Source organism: Piliocolobus tephrosceles, chromosome 5 (genome assembly GCF_002776525.5).
Source record: "Piliocolobus tephrosceles isolate RC106 chromosome 5, ASM277652v3, whole genome shotgun sequence".
In the NCBI taxonomy this organism is placed as follows: domain Eukaryota; kingdom Metazoa; phylum Chordata; class Mammalia; order Primates; family Cercopithecidae; genus Piliocolobus; species Piliocolobus tephrosceles.
Genome location: NC_045438.1, coordinates 49,773,394 through 49,788,902, shown reverse-complemented (window position 1 = coordinate 49,788,902; position 15,509 = coordinate 49,773,394). Strand labels below are relative to the sequence as shown.

At 42.8% G+C, this 15,509-nt stretch overlaps 1 long non-coding RNA gene across 1 annotated transcript; it reads left to right on the top strand.

Moving 5' to 3' along the window:
• The first annotated feature begins 541 nt into the window (after positions 1-541).
• Positions 542-14,376, top strand: LOC111523650. The gene is made up of 3 exons (XR_002725580.1): positions 542-719; positions 13,653-14,033; positions 14,175-14,376. It is a non-coding gene; the product is annotated as an uncharacterized LOC111523650 (long non-coding RNA).
• The last annotated feature ends 1,133 nt before the right edge of the window (positions 14,377-15,509 follow it).

Below are 15,509 nucleotides of genomic sequence, written 5' to 3'. Positions count from 1 at the left end.
ATCATGACCTGTGGGCCTAGCCACAAACACAGCTGCTGCAGGACTTCCTCTGCTATCTCGACCTCCCTAGTTGCTATAATAGCATGGACTGGATGGGGAGCTACACTTTCTCTCATGTGGGCAAAAGCTTGCTTCTTCGCCACTCCCCACTGTTTGAACTTCTCTCTGTCTAGCATTTTTTCCTGACCAGTCTGTGTATCCGTCATCGCTCCATCCACTTTGATGGAGCCAGAGCTCTTTTTTAGAGTTGCATTCACTTGTCCTCTCCTGTGCTTGTCTAGCTCCCCCAGGAGCTATGAGATCAGTGCTGCCCAAACTTTAGGGGAGTTAACAGGGGAGCTTGTTAAAATGCAGATTCCAAGGCTATGCCCCCAGAGATTCTGATTGGGAAGGTCTGAGATGAGCCCCAAGGATCTGTATTATTGACAAGCATTATTCTTATTAGCATTACTGACATTATTGTCATAATTCTAATTATTGGCATCATTGACAAGATTCTGAGGCCAGAGGTTCATGGTCCACCCTGACTGGCTCAGCCTGAAAGCTCCCTGAAAGCCTGGCAGGCCAGCCTCCTTCAGCTGCATTCAGTCCATACAGGGAGGATCTCAGTGAGATCTCAGTGGAGAAAAAGCAGAGTCATTTTAAAGAAGCATGGATCATAGTTTCTAGAAGGTTTCTCCCCATCTGGCAGACAAAGTTTATGCCTATTCCACACACAGGTAGGTGCAGAATACCACGTTCCCAGGTTCCCAGAGAAGAGGAAACTTTTTCTCAAGAGCTTTATCGGGTGGAAATGTGAAAAATTCACACAGCTGCCAAGACAGTGGGTCTTCCTGAGTCCATGTATTCTGAGTATTTGAAAACAGCTGAATGATTTATTGAACTTTTTACTTTCCATGGACATGCTTACTGGGTGTTGTAAGATGTGAACTTCACAGCCAGAGACAATATCTGTTGAAAGGAAGAGTCAATCTTCACTAAACCCAACCCAGCTTGTTTTTCAGCAGCAAACCAACCACTCTGACTGTGGCAATTTTCTTAGCAGGAAAAATTTTAGATGGTTGTGTGGTTTCTAGCTTTACTCTTTTTCATTTTACACGTGAAATGTTCGGGATCAGATTGGTTTTCTTTAAAACTATGGTCCAAATTAATTTATACTGACTTAATTATAAAGAAAGAGATAAATTGCTACCTTTAGGAGGTTTTGACCTCAAGTCCTCTGATATTTGAGACAAAGTTTTTTATCCCCTGGGATGCAATCCTTCAGCAGCATGTAGGCGGGTTTTGAGCAAAGCAAAGAGTAACGAGAACTCTAATATAAAGGCTGTAATTTTCTAAAGAAGTCTGTTCCTTATTAAGATCAAGTACATGTCAGTCATCTTATATTTTGGGAACATCCACCAAATGCAGGAACTGTACTGGGTGCTTTTCTATGTGTGGAAAATTTTATCCAGCGTAATCAATTTTTCTAGTTCAATAAACATATTAAAAAGAAGGCAAATGAGGTATTTCTGTATCTCATCAGCATGAATAATATATTTGAGTTATCCCCTGACCACATAAGGCTTGGGTTTGAATACTACCCTGCCTGCATGAGTCTTTTCTTCATATAAAGAAAGGGGAGAACATTTGTGTTAAGTACCACACAAGGAGGTTGTGAGAATCTAATGCAATGATGTATGTGAAAGAGTAAGCAAAATTAATATAGTTTATAATTGTGAATGTATACAATTTATAAATATTAAATTCTATATGCGAGTATACATTCCACCCATATAATTCTAATATATTTCTTTTATTCCAATGCCCTCTAGTAGTACAACAGAATTACTGTGTTATTGTTTTGAGATGAAGTTATTGTATAATATTTTAAGATGAATTATTGTATTGTCATTTTGCAATGAAAATTGTAAAATGGTTCCTCTTCCTTTGCACTTCCTTTTTTTAAAATTAACTTTCCTTCTTTTCAATAGTAACCAGCTCTTTTCTGGAAGTGTCTCAGTATGTGGGTTTTCACATACTGGTTGATCAGAGGTTTGAAGGTACAGTCAGCTCTTCCCTGCTAGCAGAGTGGAAGGAGTTAGTTTAACTCATTCTTGAGCCCCCAGAGAACTGGGTCTCATGACATGCTCTCTTTTTCTCCTTTTTCCTGCCCTCTTGGAAGTATACTGAGAGGTTTTTGAGTAGGACTCAGTTATATACATGGTCTGCAATGACTGCCTGGTTTTTCTTTCTCTTTCCAAATTTTACATCTGGCATGAAAAGAGAGGCAATTCTAAATGTAAATATGAGTTCTTGATTACTTAAAAATAATTCCTCTCTATCTCATATACATAGCAATTTTGTGTAAATATATGTTAAACATCAAGGCCCATTGAAAGAAGAAAGAATTACATAATTATACTATCTAATCAATCTAGAATACAAACACTTCAAGATTTATTAGATTTATCAAAGACACTAGCATAATTTATTTTGTTGGGTATTTTTCCTATTTACAGAAGTAACATGTTATTATAGCAAATATGATAAATCTGGAAAAATACAAAGAAGCACCAAATTGCACATTCTGCCAAAATTCAGAGATGACTCATTAATATTTTTAGAATAGCTTTTTAGTCTTATTTTCTTTGTAGGTATACACACACATAGGCACACACACACACACGCTCCTTTTTCACAGATTTGATTGTACTGTAATTATGTTGTGTTTTGTTTGTTTCCTTAATCAACAAACATGTATTTCTCACAGTTCTAGAGGCTGGGAGGTTCAAGATTAAGGTGCAAGTAGATTTATTTCCTGGTGAGGGCTTCTTCCTGGCTTGCAGACTTCTTGCTACGTCCTCTCTTGATGGAGAGTGAGCGCTGGTGTCTCTCCCTCTTCTGAGGGCACCAATCCCATCACGGGGCCCTGCCCTCATGACCTCATCTAAACGTAATTACCTTCCAAAGGCTCCACCTCCAAATACGATTACACTGGAGGTTAGGGCTTCAACATGGATTTTAAGGGATATCAACAATTAGTCCATAGCGTTTTGCCTCAGGTCCCCCAAAATTCATGTCCTTCTTCCATGCAAAATACATTTATTCCATCCCGACAGCCTCAAAAGTCTTAACTTATTCTAGCAACAACTTTAAGATCTAAAGTCCAAAGTCTCATCTAAATATCATCTAAATTAGATACGGTAATTACATTTTATAGCTAGAATTTTGTATAGTCTATATCTAACATTTTCCATATCATCAGGCATTCTTCTATAATACAGTCCCTGGAACAGAGTAAGTGCTAAGTAAATATTTGCTGAATTAATACATAAATTATTTTCAATGGATTTATGATATTCCATCATATGAAAATACCTCAATTGATTTCACTATTCCCTTTCTTGCCCATTTTAAAGTAGAGATATCATGGGGAAAAGTGAGAAGTGATATGTATAATTATGGTCACATTGAGGGAGGAAGAGACACTATCTGGAATGCAGACAGAAAGCCATGTGAAGCTCCCTGTGAGGGAAGGACTGTGGAACTGACAATCATGACCACGAACCTTATGCCTGAATGCTCTTTCAGATCACACAGTAGTTGCTTATTAAACTTGGAATAATGTGGAGAGAGGGTCCTGAAGTGAGTTCAGAAACAGTCATATGACCCAAATCAGCTAGAGTGCTTTCAGTGGCAAGAAACAGAAGCCCAACTCAAACTGGCTTAAACCATAAAGACATGCACCAAATCACATGCATGAAAATCCAGAGGCTGGTCAGGCTTCATATGGTTCTACCAAGCCTTCTGCCTTACTCTCCTGTAATTGCCACAGCTCTGTACTCCTCTGTAGATGACTTTGTTCTCAGGCTTATTCCCCTGGAGGTCTTTGTGTGGGTGTATTTGGTCATCAGAACTGCATGCTTTGTTTTTCTTTCTTTTCTTTTCTTTCTTTCTTTCTTTCTTTCTTTCTTTCTTTCTTTCTTTCTTTCTTTTTTTTTTTTTTTTTTGACGGAGTCTCGTTCTGTAGCCCAGGCTGGAGTGTAGTGGTGCAATCTTGGCTCACTGCAACCTCCACCTCCTGGGTTCAAGTGATTCTCCTGCCTCAGCTTCCCAAGTAGCTAGGATTACAGGTGCATGCCACCACACCCATCTAAGTTTTTGTATTTTTAGTAGAGGGGGTTTCACCATGTTGGCTAGGATGGGCTGTATCTCTTGACTTCATGATCCGCCCCCCTCGGCCTCCCAAAATGCTGGGATTAGAAGCGTGAGCCACCGCGCCGGGCTTTCTTTTTTCTTTTCTTTTTTTTGAGAGTGTCTTGCTCTGTCACCCAGGCTAGAGTACAGTGGCAAGATCTCGGCTCACTGCAACCTCTACCTCCTGGGTTCAAGTGATTCTCCTACGTCAGCCTCCCGAGAAGCTGGGATTACAGGCTTGTGTCACCATGCCCTGCTAATTTTTGATGGTTGTGTGGTTTCTAGTAGAGACGGGGTTTCACCGTATTGGCCAGGCTGATCTCAAACTCCTGACCTCAAGTGATCTGCCCGTCTCGGTCTCCCAAAGTGCCAGTATTACAGGCTGAGGTACTGCACCTGGTCAAAACTACATTCTTTCTTATTCACAAAGAAGAAAGAAAGAGATTAAGAGAGCATATCTTGGCATATCACATAAAAGAAAGAAATAATTTTCCCTGAAAACTCCAGCAAATCTCTTTTACGTTTCATTGGACCCAGTGGGCCTAGACATCTCCCTTCCTCAGCCAAGTACTGACAAGGGGAAAGGGAACAGAATTACCAGGATTAACTCACACGAACCAGCCAGGGTGAAATAATTGTTGTTGATATGTTGGTATGTGTAATCCATTCCTGTGAAACAAACAGTGAAAAAATCCCAATGGTAAGTATTGATTTAGCTCAGGTCTCCGTGTCTTGGCTGGTCTAGGCTGGGTGTACCTGATAGAGCTTGGCTGGGCTGCCTTTGCTCCCTGTAAATCTCCTTCTCTGCTCCATATAGCTTCCTGTGAGACCAAAGGCAAGTTCTTCTCATGGTAAGAGTGGAAGAGAAATAGGGCAAGTGGAAGTGAAACATCATCCCTTCTTGTTTTATTGGCCAACACCAGTCACATGACTAACCTCAAAGTCAAAAGGAGGAGAAATATATTCTGTCTGGTGAGTGGAGGAACTCCAAAATCACATGGCAAAGGGTGTGAGCAGTACTAAGACCAGGGTGAGGCGAGCAAATACTTGTCTTCAGTGAAAAGTTTAAGGGGCATCAAGATATTTAATCAAGGTAAATAACTAATATGAAATATTTTAAAAAACCAAAGTTAATGCAGAAACATTTGGGATGAGCAAAATAACAAAGTTTTAAATAAAGACAGGATCAGTGTAGGAATGGGTAAGTATTAATGTTAATAACTCAATCTACCATAGTCCACCAACCACAATGTCCCCTTTTGAGGATTCCCATGCTCAGCCTTAGAAGATGCACACAGAACTCTGCCCTCTTTTTTATTTTTTTGAGACAGAGTTTCACTCTTGTTGCCCAGGTTGGAGTGCAATGGTGCGATCTCAGATCACAGCAACTTCCTGGGTTCAAGAGATTCTCCTGCTCTCAGCCTCCCAAGTAGCTGGGATTTCAGGCATGTGCCACCACGCCCGGCTAATTTTGTATTTTTAGTGGAGATGGGGTTTCTCCATGTTGGTCAGGCTGGTCTCAAACTCCTGACCTTAGGTAATATACCCGCCTCGGCCTCCCAAAGTGCTGGGATTATAGACATGAGCCACCGTGTCTGGCCTGCCCTCTTAAAGTTCATTGCTTGTTTCTTTCCAGGTCTATAGCTCAAGTACCTGCGTATCCTGGAAGTCTCTAAGAAATTGAATGGAAATAATCTCAAGAAAATATCCTTAAGGATAAATTATTCCTTATATTTTTTGTTTAAAAAAGGAAAACAAAACAAGAAAAGAAAATCATGTTCCATTCAATGGTTCTTGTACATTAATTCATTCCTTGCTTGCTAGTTTAAGAATTAGTGCAATTCCCATAAAAATTAGAATTAGTAAGGTAGTACAATGATTTTCTAGAGACTGAGTTTCATAATACTTTTAGATTTTAAATACGGTACATGTTTTAACAAAGTACAGCTAAAGTCTTTTTGGATCGGTCACAAGTTATGCCACGAGTGCTTAACTCTTTATAAATGAGATGAGTTTAGGAATTCAAGAGCAGAGGTTCCTGTGGGGAGACCATTCTCCCATCTTATTTGATGAGTGATGTGCTAATCCCAGCACTGAAGCTGTTGGCAGAAAGGAAAGACTTCCGAAATTGACAGGACTTTTGTGTGGAACTGCCATGGGTCCGCGGGCTGCCACAGAATTATGCAGGAAATAATTTTCAAGGAAACAAGAAGGAAAACATAATTGGATCCAAAATTCTATCATTGTTTTATTGAAAAAGCAATCTCTTCTCTAGCTTGAAACGCTAGAGCTACAATTTATTTCTTCTTAAGTTTGTCCCAGTGGGAGTCACAGGCCAGGTCATATGGGGTGATGACCATCTTTCCACCTCCTCTAATGCTTGCCCCTGGAGTCCAACTTCCTCCAGAGACTTATGAAAAGGAAGGATAGGGTGGAGGCTGGCACCAAACCAAGAAGAAATGTGAATCTTGTCATGTGGTGAGAACTGACCAGTGCTAGTGAACTGTTAGCTCAACATATCTCAGGTGATGGCCTGACCTGGAGTCTGAGGTGTCCACATTTACAGTCATCTCTACAGTTGATTACGGTACCGCATCTCCTGGAGGCACTTGGCAAAAGGAAAGAGTTAATTTGGCAAACAACTGACTCACAGTGACAAAGCTGTGCATTGAGTGGGATTTAAAATGAAAATGGAGAAAGAGGGAGTATAAATCCTTGAAGAACTGATGAAAGCTGGCTACTATGGGGACAGCAAGTATCCTTTGGAAATAAGTATGAGTAAGAGAGGTTTCTGGAGAAAACAATGACGAGAAGCAGAACTAAAATCAATGGTGTCAGAGGCCTCTATGTCCACATACTGAACAGGTGAATATATGAAACAAGTGAAGTGATTTTCATAATGCAGGGTAGTTATATGGGTTCCCAAGAATAATGAAGATTTGAAGCAAAGCAAAGGAAAGGATAGTCTAATCAATTCAACATACCTGGTAAAAAATAGCTGATGTGCTGCCATCTGCCCCCTAAACTTCCCCTTTGGAATCTGTTTTATATGCAGTATTGAGTTATCTGTTTTCTGAAACCCAGATGTAATAATGCCATTTCCCTAATTCAAGAAAGTTTGGTTGGCTGGGCATGGTGGCTCACGCCTCCAGTTTCAGCACTTTGGGAAGCTGAGGTGGGTAGATCGCCTGAGGTCAGGAGTTTGAGATCAGCCTGGGCAACATGGTGAAACCCTGTTTCTACTAAAAATACAAAAATTAGCTGGGCGTAGTGGTGCATGCCCGCAACCCAGGTATTGTTTGAACCTGGAAGGCAGAGTTTGCAGTGAGCTGAGATCGAGTCATTGCATTATAGCCTGGGTGACAAGAGCTAGACTCCTTCTCAAAAAAAAAAAAAAATTTTGGTGAATTCTCACTGTCTACACATTAAAGTTTAGACTTTACCCTGGTAAACAAAAGCCAACCTCTGCCCCTACCTCCCATACTGTAGCCACACAGGCCCTTATTATTTTCATGTCATGCCCTTCTCATTGAGTTTTACTTATGTAGCCTCCTCTCCCTGGAATGCCCTTCCTATCCTTTGCTGGGAAACTCCTACACATCCTTCAAGACCCAACTCACATGTCAGTACTTCATCACAGCCTTCCCTCACAGGCCAAGTGGAAATGATCGCTTCCTGCTCTGTTTTCAAGTAGCTAACAGTTTGTATTTCAGGTACAGGACTTAGAATTTTATTATTATTATTAGTTGTTGTTGTCTTCCATCTCTTGAACAGGTTTGTAAGACCAGTGATGGAGTGAGGGCCTGCAGCAGAGTAGGCAGTCACTGACTGTCAGTAAATGAGGGAAGAAATGAGGGCAGGAGACGCATCTGCACAGGAAAGCGTGAGCCCGAGAGTGAGGGGGCCGTGAGAGACAGAGACAGAGAAAGAGAGACACAGACAGACAGACACACACACACAGATGGAGAGACACACATGCAGACAGAGACATACAGAGAGACAGAAAGAGAGAGACAGAGACAGAGAGAGACAGAGAGAAAGAGACAGAGATAGAGAGACAGAGAGAGAGACAGAGAGAGGGAGACAGAGAGAGAGAGAGACAAAGAGAGTACACCTTTGGTTAGAGATGTCCCTAAGGGCAGGTCCTAGATTTGTAGGTCCTGGTGGGATGTTTTTGAGGGCCCAATGCTGAAGAGGGGAGTATTCTAGGAGGTGAAGTTGAACTGTCGTGAGCAGAGTTCTGTCTGCCTGGGGCTACACCCATGCCCTGTGCACTGCTCTAAGCTCTGGGAAAGTGTGGCCAAGAATTGCTTCTAGTGTGTGTGGGTGCATGTGTGTGTGTCTGTGTGTGTGTGTGTGTCTGTGTGCAGAGTTGCAGGGGGAAGGGAAGAGAGACTGTAGCATAGTAAAGTTTGAAACTAGGTGAGCAAAGAGAAAAAGAAAATATAGGAAGGAATCTTGCAAGCATGGCGGTGTCCGCCATCACTCCTCTGCTGTGTAATTTGGCCTCTGTGTGTATGTGTATGGGGGATGGTGAGGCATGGGAGAGGGTAGTCACACATCCTTTAAGAGGCAAAACTGTGGCAGGAGATGAATAGCAGTGATTGTGGCCAGGGGTGGGGACATGACTGCTCCTGTGATAAGACAGAGAAAATGGCAGGTGCCTCAGACACAGCTCACAAAACAGGCCCAGGGCAGGGATAGCAGCACTGGGGGGCTGGTCAAGGTGAGCCTCATGGGTCATCACTCCCTTTACAGCAGACCTCCAGAAAATTCCTGACTTCGCTTGCTGACAATGTCATTTTCCAGAGGGCACAGGAAGAACTAGGGAAACTGCTCCCGTCAATACGTGTAAATGACCAAGTGCATACAGTGCTACTTATGACCACCTTGGGAGAAAGAGTGTGCTGACTGGCGGGGAGATTCAGATATGAACAATTTTCACTGAACTCTAAATGTGTAGAATGCTTTTCTTCCTTCCTTCCTTCCTTCCTTCCTTCCTTCCTTCCTTCCTTCCTTCCTTCCTTCCTTCCTTCCTTCCTTCCTTCCCTCTTTCTCTCTTTCTTCTCTCTCTCTCATATTCTGTCTTTTTTGACAGAATCTCGCTCTGTCGCCCAAGCAGGAGTACAGTGGCACGATCTCAGCTCACTGCAACCTCTGCTTCTCGGGTTCGAGCAATTTTCCCGCCTCAGCCTCCTGAGTAGTTGGGATTACAGGTGCCTGCCACCATGCCCAGCTAATTTTTGTGTTTTTAGTAGAGGCAGGGTTTCAGCATGTTGGTTAGGTTGGTCTTGAACTCCTGACCTCAGGTGACCCACCCACCTCGGCCTCCCAACATGCTGGGATTACAGGCATGTTCCACCGTGCCTGGCCTTAGAATGTTCATTTTTTTATTTTATTTTATTTTATTTTATTTTATTTTATTTTACTTTAAGTTCTGGGATGCGTGTGCAGAATATGCAGGTTTGTTACATAGGTATACATGTGCCATGGTGGTTTGCTACACCTATCAACCCGTCATCTAGTTTTTAAGCCCTGCATGCATGAGGTATTTGTCCTAATGCTCTCCCTCCCCTTGCCCCCAACCCCTTGACAGGTCCTCCCTGTATCCCAAAGGATTAAGATGCTCATTTCTTAAAATTCAGGGGAAAGATGGACACTACCGGTTCCATGGCCCAGGGTTTTGGAAGAGGCAGCCTCCAGATGACCGGATGCACTGAGTCCCTGGGACTCAGATGGTGTCTTTACAGCTCGAGCTTACTGAAAATAACAGAGAGACACCTCCACTCATCCCCTCCAACAGAGTGGCTGCACCGGGAGCTCTCTAATGAGCTCTAACTCCACAGGGGCAGTTATGAAACGGATACAAAAAGGATGCAATCAAGATAGAAGCCAGTAACGAGCACAGAAGGCATAAGAAAGACCTGCATCAGAGAGGGCAAAACCCAAAATGCGCTGCAGGTTGCAGGAGCGGCTGAAGAGCCTGGAGAAGCCACTTATAGTCATTTTAAGTCAGATCAAAGGAGTGTGTTTGACTGAGGAGAGGACCCCATGGTTGCAATCATGGGGCTTTATCTCAGCTTCCATACTTAAAAAGGGGACATGATTGGTGTCTACCCTAGAGGGTGGTTTTAAGAATTAAACAAAATGACATATGTGAAACTCTTGGAACAGTGTCTGGCCCGCGGCAGGAGGTGTGCGTGACATGACGTGCCTGAGGCCATCTGTGTCCTTATGTGTGTGTTTCTGTGAAGCAGACCCAGTGCAGGGCACCAGGGATGTGGTGGGAGCCACACGGATGACATTCCTGCCCTCAGGGAGCTCACACTTATGAGGGGGCAATAGAGGTTGGGAGTGGATAGCCTTGGGGGAGAGGGGTGGGGGTTGCCGGGAAGAGGGAGTTGTTGAAACTGCAAGGGAGGCAGGTGGGTGGTGAGGGCAGAGCAGCGGTGAAAGGTTGGGGATAAGGAACTGAGAGTGGGCCCTGACTGCTGAACAGGGAGAGCTGCTGCAAGAGGCTTGGAGAAAGCAGAACTCAGGCACTTTCTATTTGGTTTTAGTCTTCCTTGACAAATAGAATCAATTCCAGATGAAAACAGCTTAAATATTGGAGAGGGGAAATCAAAAGAGCACCTTAGCCGGGTGTGGTGGTGCATCTACAGTCCCAGCCACTCAGGGTGCTGAGCTGGGAGGATAGCTTGAGCTAGAGTCGGAGGCTGCAGTGAGCTGTGATTGTGCCACTGCACTCCAATCCGGCAACAGAGCGAGATCCAGGCTCATACAAAAAAGAGCGCTCAGCTCTTCCGAATCTGGCCTGGCCCCTCCTCCTGAGCCCTGGGTTCCTGCCTTCCTTGGTCCTCTCATGTTGACTGTCACGACTTAACAGCCCAGTCTAGGAACACCTGCGGTGAACTCAGGATTTCTTTGACATTTCAACTGTTATTTTACAAGGTTATGGTCGAATAGAAAACAACATAAGACCTTCTGATTAGTGGTTTTAGAAAAGCTTTGTTTCAATGGTGCAAATTAGGTAGGTGGAGGAAATTAACCATGAAGACTGGAGTTTATGTTTTCTGGAAATTGTGTCATGCCGTCTTCTAGGGAAACAGTGTCCTGTAAAAAGTAGACTATTGAACACAGTTTGAAATTTTAGGCCTGAACAGACCATTTGCTTTTAGGAGCAAATTCTAGGGAGTCATTTCCCTTGAAGGTAGAAGTGGGCCTTTGGTAAAAAGTCCAATAACTGGCCAGGCGTGGTGGCTCATCCCTGTAATCCCAGCACTTTGGGAGGTGAAGGTGGGCGGATCATGAGGTCAAGAGATCGAGACTATCCTGGCCAACATGGTGAAACCCCGTCTATATTAAAAATATATAAATTAGCCGTGTGTGGTGGAGGGTGCCTGTAGTCCCAGCTCCTTGGGAGGCTGAGGCAGGAGAATTGCTTGAACCTGGGAGGCAGAGCTTGCAGTGAGCAGAGATCATGCCACTGCACTCCAGCTTGGGCAACAGAGCAAGACTCTGTCAAAAAAAAAAAAAAAAAAAGTCCAGTAACCACTGTATAATTTTTAAAGCCTAAATGCAGAGGAGGGAGAAATGTATAGACAGAAGTATTTGTTTCAGCTTTGCTTGAAGAGGCAGAATCTGGAAACCATCCATCTGTAGGGGAATGGTACAAAAGTGACGGTATGGACTACTGTATGATTCTCAATGAGATGATGCAGATGATGCTAGAGGGTTGTCCATGAGGTATTATTAAGTGCGCAAAGCAAACCATGGAATAAAGAGTGCATTGCTTCCATATCTGTATAAACAAACAGCAAAACACCCTCATTTTGCCCACATGTATCAATATCTAGTTGTATAAGCATGGACAGAGGTATTATCTTGGGCAAGCAAGAATGAAGGAATTTCAGGAAGAGAAATAATTTATATAACCATGAGTTGTTTTATTTAGCATAAATAAATACATTAAAGAAACAATTTAAATCATATATCAAATGGAATAAGAAATAAGGAAAAATGTCATGGTAATTTTACATCCTATTCTCTATCATAAAACTGCATTTTAAAGTTATCTGATATGAGAAAAAAGCATCAAAGCTCTCCCCTCCTGAGTCTTTGGGAGAAATAAACAGCACACCATGCTGATTTGATGGCCACGAGTCCCCCGGTCACCACTACATGTGCCCAGGGTGCTCTTAGCCTGCCTCTAGAAGCTACAGCTAAGGTTCAGATTTCCTCTACTTGCCAAAACTTGGGTCTTTAAGTTCTACTGATGCTGAATGTCATGCTCTGTCACTTCACAAAACCTATGGCCCTGACCCTCTTCCAAAAATATTGCTTCCCACTTGTCTGGCAAACTCTTAGCATCGTGGTTATGAGGATGAATGCTGTCACTAAGTGCCTGGCTTTAAACTCCAGCTCAGCCACGTGGTAGCTACTTGACTTGGGTGAGTTACTTCATCTCTCTGTGCATCTTGAAATGGAGATAGTACTGACATCTACACACAGGGTCTTGAGAGAATGAAACAAATTAATATATCTGAAAGTGCGTATAGATGGCAGCATGTATCTTTTTTTTTTTTTTTTTTGAGATGAAGACTCCCTGCAATCCCCTTTGCAATGTAATGCAATGGCACGATCTTGGCTCACTACAACCTCCACCTCCCTGGTTCAAACGATTCTCCTGCCCCAGCCTCCTGAGTAGCTGGGATTACAGGCATGCACCACCATGCCTGGCTAGTTTTTGTATTTTTAGTAGAGATGGAGTTTCACCATGTTGGCCAGGCTGGTCTCGAATTCCTGACCTCAAGTGTTCCGCCAGCACCCCTGACTCCTTACCTCAAGTGACCTCCCACCTCCACCTCCCAAAGTGCTGGGATTATAGGCGTGAGCCACCACTCCTGGCCCGTATCTTCTTGTACTGCTTGCTGTTATTATTACTCATCTTTCCAGGCTCTGCCTGGACATCACCTCTATCTGGGATACATCCTTTCCTGAACTCCCAGATTACTTGTCTCCTTCCTCCTTCATGCTCCGTCAGCAGCCTACACCCTGTCTTCTGGTACACTTCACTGCACGTTTCTTTGTCTTCCCTCAACAACTCCCCTCCCCACCCACCTCCACCACCACCTTGGACTATAAGCTACTTGAGGGCAGGAACCAAGCCTCTTCATTTCTGAGTTGCCAGCCTTTGGCACAGTGCCCAGCATGTAGTGGAGGCTCAGTTGAAGGGGTAGAAGGAAGGATAGAGGGATAAATCCATTCCTGAGATCCCTTTTATTGAAGCTGTTTCCCCAAACACCGGAAAGTCTCAGCCTTTGTGTTTGTTTTCTAGTACAATAGCACCTATCGGTACTTACCTTTGATTGGTGTGCATTGTCTAATTGATCTTTCTGTCAGTCATGTTCCGACTGAAGTTATGTGCTTTTTTGATCATGGGCTGTATCTGCTTTCTTTGATATCCTTTTTAGTTGCTCACCAGAAGAGTCTCAGCCTTTTTCCATTTGCCACACTGAATGGGATAGTCTAGGAGGGAGGAACTGTGGAGATGGTGCGCCTTGGGATGTCCAGAAGACAGTGACCAGAATTTCAAGAGATGTTTTCAGATTTCACAGTATAATAAGAGAAAAGGAGCCCATCCCTTAAATGAGGAACTTTCAATCAGTTCTCCCCATGTGCATGTTTCAATTTCAATTCTTTTAATCAACTCCTTCCCTTTGATGACGGGTTGCATTGAAAACTATTAAGAAAAGTAGGATATTTAAAATGAACTGTGTTAAGAAGAGGATCATTTCAAAGAATAGTCATCTACTCTAATGAGGAAGTCCCTTCAGCCAAGCAAAAAGCTGAAGGTAAGTCAATAGGGTGAAAGTACTGCTGGTCCTCATCCTGTTGGAAATAATACATTATCTAGTTAAAGGTGTCTCCTGTGTTTTAGGTTATGGAGGTGGGGGAGGATTTGTACAAACTTATTTCCATTTCTTTGCACATAGGAACTAGATACAATGTGAATCTAGTGTAAATTACCATGATGTCTCCTTCAACATTCATCAAGACTTCTGACTAGTCTACTTGATCTGTGAAAATGAGATTACTTGAAGACCTGTCACAGATTTTAAAGCTGAACAAGATATATTGATTTTACAAATATTTTTATGTCACCCTATATCTTAATAAAATAACATTTACATCTGGAGAGTGTCTCAGTTGAAGAGCCTGCCCAAGGCCAGATCTATTTATTTAAATCGAGAAAGGCAGAGGCCGTGCTGGCAGCCTTTCAGCTTGTACTACTTCCATGATTGAACATAGATAATAACCATTTTGGGTGCATATGAGCAGATTTCAGAGAGAAGGGAATGAACCCCTGTATTTACAGTATGAGTCAGCAGGCAGCTATTCAGATGCTGAGACCGAGAGCAGACATAGCTGATTTCTTCTCTCATTTTAGAATTCAAACCTATGTGGAGATTCTAATGGAATTTCAGATACAGATCCTAATTTCTGGGAATTTCACTTTATAGCAAGGTGATGAAAGGGCTGGGCTTCCAAAGTGAGCATGAGAGAAGCACCTTCTGGGACAGCACTGTTGTCATTTTCCAGCGGGAAAGAGACCTGTGAAGCCTGCTGTCCTTGTGTGGTGTGACCAGGGGCTGGGCACCACGGGGATTTGATGCCTTTCTTTGGGGGTGAGTCTAACTGTCCCATAGAGAGGAGACAGGTGGCCATCCTTATGTCACATTCTCTTCTCCACGGTAAAACAGTCCCGAACCAGAGGCTATCTTGAGATTCACAGCCTTTGGGGTTGCCAACAAGGAAGAGCTACAGGGTTCCTCCAGAAAAGTGTGTGTCTCACATCAAAAGTCTCTTAAATCATACAGTCTGGGGCATTCCCATTTTTGGAAGCTCAACCTTACGGGAAATGCCTCTTTTGGGGAATTGTGGGACAGTGATGAAGTCTTCAATATTCTTTCATTGGGAGAAATTTATTCCCTGTTCTACTCAAAGGCAACTTTAGGAACTCTATGATAACACCTACTAACAATACATAGGAAAAGAATAGGTTTATTTAGATTTCAAAGTGCTAATAGGTTTTAGTTTGTACTTAAAGATTACTTTCTATTGGCATTAGTATTACTGTAACCCAGGGTGATTATCTGAGTTATCTCAAACCTTAAGGGAGTATTGTGATATTATATTCCTGTGGAAAAAAATTTAATCAAACTTGATAAAGATGAATGATGGGTCCATGAAACCAATACAGCTAGAGACCAAAGACTGGAATAGGCATCATCAAAATGATCCCTTGGTTTAAGCATGTTCTTTACAAG